Source organism: Saccopteryx leptura, chromosome 3, assembly GCF_036850995.1.
Source record: "Saccopteryx leptura isolate mSacLep1 chromosome 3, mSacLep1_pri_phased_curated, whole genome shotgun sequence".
Lineage (NCBI taxonomy): Eukaryota > Metazoa > Chordata > Mammalia > Chiroptera > Emballonuridae > Saccopteryx > Saccopteryx leptura.
In genome coordinates, this window is record NC_089505.1 from 90,813,006 (window position 1) to 90,817,139 (window position 4,134).

Below are 4,134 nucleotides of genomic sequence, written 5' to 3' on the forward strand. Positions count from 1 at the left end.
TAAAAAACAAACATTATAGCCATTTTAGTGAGTATAAAATGGTATCTCACTGGTTCTTATTTTTACCAAATGCGCTTGTTGACCATTTGTATGTCAAGTCCAATTTACCTATTTTCTCATTTATTGCTGGTGCTTTTGGTGTCGAATCTAAGAATCCATCACCAAATCTAAGATCACGAAGATTTACTCCTAGGATTCTTATAATAGTTTTATTGTTTAGGTCATTGACCCATTTTGAGGTAATTGTTACCTAAGCAGTGAGGAAGGGGCTCAGCATCATTGTTTTACGTGTGGTTATTCTGTTGTCCCAGCGCCACATGTTTAAAGAGACTCTTCTTTCTTCATTGAACGGTCTGGGCACCTCTGTGGAAAATTAATTCCTCATAGATGCTTGGGGTGATTTCTGGACTCTGAATACAATGCACTGAGAGATCCTCCTTAAACCAAACTTCCAATTCTCAATAAATTCCAATTCTGCCTCCCTGCCATGAGACCCTGACAAAGATCTGTTGGTGTGGTGGTCTCCCTTACCACGGTAAGCCATCAACTCAGCTTTTTCTTATCAGTAGGTTGCATTGGGGTGATATATGGGGCACCATCACTTGATAAGAGTAAGACAAAAACACCCTGGTCAGGTAGCTCAGCTGATTAGAGCGTTGTCCCCGTATTACAAGGTTGCAGGTTTGATCCCTGGTCAGGGCACATACAAGAATCAACCAATAAATATATTAAAAAGTGGAACAACAAATCAGCGTTTCTCTCTCTCAAATTAATAAATTAAAAAAAATTAAGAGTAAAACAGAAACAAAATAACTAAGACATGTCAGAACATCCTTTGTTCATCTATGATGTAAGAATCAGATACTAGTTTTAAATTCTGGAAGGCTATTTCCTTAATTCTCTGTGTGCTTCACAGTGTAATAGCTACAGACACGATGCACGTTTACATTTAATTTGCATTATTCACATGTTCGCCATCACTTTCTTATGTCTGGACAATCAACAAAACAATTAATCAAACTCTGATCTATAGCATTTGCTGATGTAAATACCTCCACTATAGCCCATTTCCAGCTACCTACCACGAGGCCATGTGCTCAGAGCTGGGAAGAGCAGTAGGACAACCCATCATCATCTCGTATTTCTACCTTACAGATGTAAGAACATGATCTCAGGAGCATAAATAGTAAAATATAGCAAAATAATTAGGAAATGATGGGTTATTGCCTTTGCTATAAATTGTAAGCTTCTGTAATTTAATAAATGATGGCTATGTTTAATGACTGCCTTGCAAATTTCTAGAAAATTCAACAGTTGACTCTCACAAGCCAGTAACAGGAAGCTCTAGCTCTAGCAGACCACTGAGATTGATTACAAAGCGACACCTGGGAACTTTTGAGGATGGCATAAATGTTCTATACCTTTTTTTTTTTTTTTTTAGTGGAGGAGGGGAAGCAGAGACTGAGTTCCACATGCACCCCAACCGGGATCCACCCACCAAGCCCCCTACAGGGTGATGCTCTGCCCATCTGAGACATTGCTTTGTTGTTCAGTGACCAAGCTATTCTTATCATCTAAGGCAGAGGCCACAGAGCCATCCTCAGCACCCAGGGCCAACTTGCTCCAATTGAGCCATGGCTGGGGGAGGAGAAGAGCGAGAAGATAGAGGGGGAGGGGTGTAGAAGCAGATGGTCACTTCTCCTATGTGCCCTGACCAGGAATCAAACCCAGGACATCCACATGCCAGGCTGAAGCTCTACACTGAGCCTACCAGCCAAGGCCAATGTTCTGTATCTTGATGTTGGTGGCAGCCACAAGACTGTATATATTTGTCAAGATTTGGGCCCTAGCCGGTTGGCTCAGTGGTAGAGCGTCGGCCTGGTGTGCAGGAGTCCCGGGTTCAATTCCGGGCCAGGGGACACAGGAAAAGTGCCCATCTGCTTTTCCACCCCTCCCCCTCTCCTTCCTCTCTATCTCTCTCTTCCCCTCCTGCAGCCAAGGTTCCATTGGAGCAAAGTTGGCCCAGACGCAGAGGATGGCTCCATGGCCTCTGCCTCAGGTGCTAGAATGGCCCTGGTTGCAACAGAACAACACCCCAGATGGGCAGAGCATTGCCCCCTGGTGGGCATGCTGGGTGGATCCCGGTCGGGCGCATGTGGGAGTCTGTTTGACTGCCTCCCCGTTTCCAACTTCAGAAAAATACAAAAAATACAAAAAAAAAAAAAAAAAAGATATGTAGAACTCTACATATGAAAGGATACTTTGTATGTAAGTTATACTTTAACAGACTTGAAATAAGGAGGTATTAGGTAACTTGCAAACTCTCCTGAGGCACCAAAGAATCGGACTTGGAGACTGGACTAGCACCCCAAGGCCACTGTAGTGAAGAGTCTTCTGCTGCTGTCACTGAGCATAGGCACAGAGATTCAAACCACTCAAGTTGGCCAGGATGTCCCTGCCAGGAGCCCACCCCTGCCACCCCAGCTATCTGTTTATTTCTCTCTCAGGCTCTGACTCGCTCATCAGCACTGAACCTGCCTGTGCCACTTCCAAATCAAAACCCTGTGTCTACATCTGATTGGTGAAGTCAAGGTCGCATGGCTACACTCTAGTTGCAAGGGAGGCTAGGAAGGTGAATTTCTGATTTCTGCTTCAGGGGAGCAAGACTCATAATGTGGGAGATGTCTTGAATCTACAAAGAGGGTTCACAGGGTGCTGAGTGGCTACACGAGCACAAAAACTGTCCTTTATAATGACCACAAGTTACTGCTACCAGCACATGATCACTGACGCCAGCAACAGTGTCATCCAGTTATTGTTGTAAATCTGGCCCTTGTTCTTCTGTGTGCAGATGCACTGTTAGAATCCTTGTGGGGACGGTTGTCAGACAGGCCCCTTCTCAGAGAGGTTACTGTCTGATTGGAAGGACTGATCACCTGCCCTTCAGGACAGTGTGTGATCAGCTGCTATAGGAGAAGTTGAGACATAGAGTGTTGCAGGAGCCAGAAGGGAGAGGTCCTGAGGACCGGAAGGAGAGGGAAGGCTTCTTGAAGAAGGGGGCACTTGAACTGAGCTTTGAAGGGTGAGAAAGACTTAGACACGGGCAGCAGAGAAGGAGGGAGCCTCACAGAAGGACCCCTGTGGGTCAGTCTGTCTGTCTGTCACTATGGGCAAAAGCTTGGGGCAGGGACTTGCTTGCCATGGTAGGGGGTTCGGCTGGTGTAGAAATTTAGGCAGTGTTTCTCAAAATTCTTTCATTATTATTTTTTTCTTATTAAAAAGACAGAACGCTTCATGAACTTGCGTGCCGTCCCTGCCCAGGGGCCATGCTAATCTCTGTGTCATTCCAGTTTTCGTGTGTGTGCTGCTGAAGTGAGCACTCTCAGAGTTCTTGATCACAACTTCAGAAGCAAGAAATACATTTTACACTGTAGCACACACATATACCCTACTGCATGCAATACACTCTAATGTTTTTCTATACTAATTCATCCTATCTCGTTATTTTTTCCCCAAATGCTAATCATCACTCATTGACTTCCTGACCCATCAGTGGGTCATGACCTGCAGTTTGAAAATCACAGATGTGGAGGCCACAGAACTGGGGGAAGAAATAGAGGGAGGGGCTGCAAAGGGCCTTGAACCAAACCACAGCCTTTGGACTTTGCCCTGCAGGTTTGTGGACCCAGAGGTCATGTGTGGAGTGGTAATTGGACATAATCAATATACAGCGTCTGTCACTATTTAAAAAGCACATAACATTTGACCCAGCACTTCTGCCTCGGGACCACCACCCAGAGAAACACCTGCGGGGGAACTTAGGGAGGCACGCCCATTTGTGGGGGCACTGTTTCTCCCTGGAGGGACCAGAAGTGACTAAGTGTTGGGACGCTAGGCTGCCCTTCAAAAGAAGGAAGTCGGTTGCCATCGTGGGGAGATCTTGGGGACATTTGCGGCGGGGAGACAAAGTCCAGTCATGGCACCAGAGGTGTGATTTGCTTTCCCTTTTGGATAAAACACGCCTGTACATATGTGTATATACATTACATGCGTAGATGCCTTTTTGAAAGATTTAGAAGAACATAACCGCACACATTACATTGAGGATGGACCTCGAGGACTTTCTGTGGAGGG

At 45.5% G+C, this 4,134-nt stretch overlaps 1 non-coding gene across 1 annotated transcript; it reads right to left on the bottom strand.

Annotated features, from left to right (window-relative positions):
- Positions 1-3,276: 3,276 nt before the first annotated feature.
- On the bottom strand, positions 3,277-3,380 carry LOC136401997 (U6 spliceosomal RNA). Its single transcript, XR_010750909.1, has one exon. It is a non-coding gene; the product is annotated as a U6 spliceosomal RNA (small nuclear RNA).
- Positions 3,381-4,134: the final 754 nt, after the last annotated feature.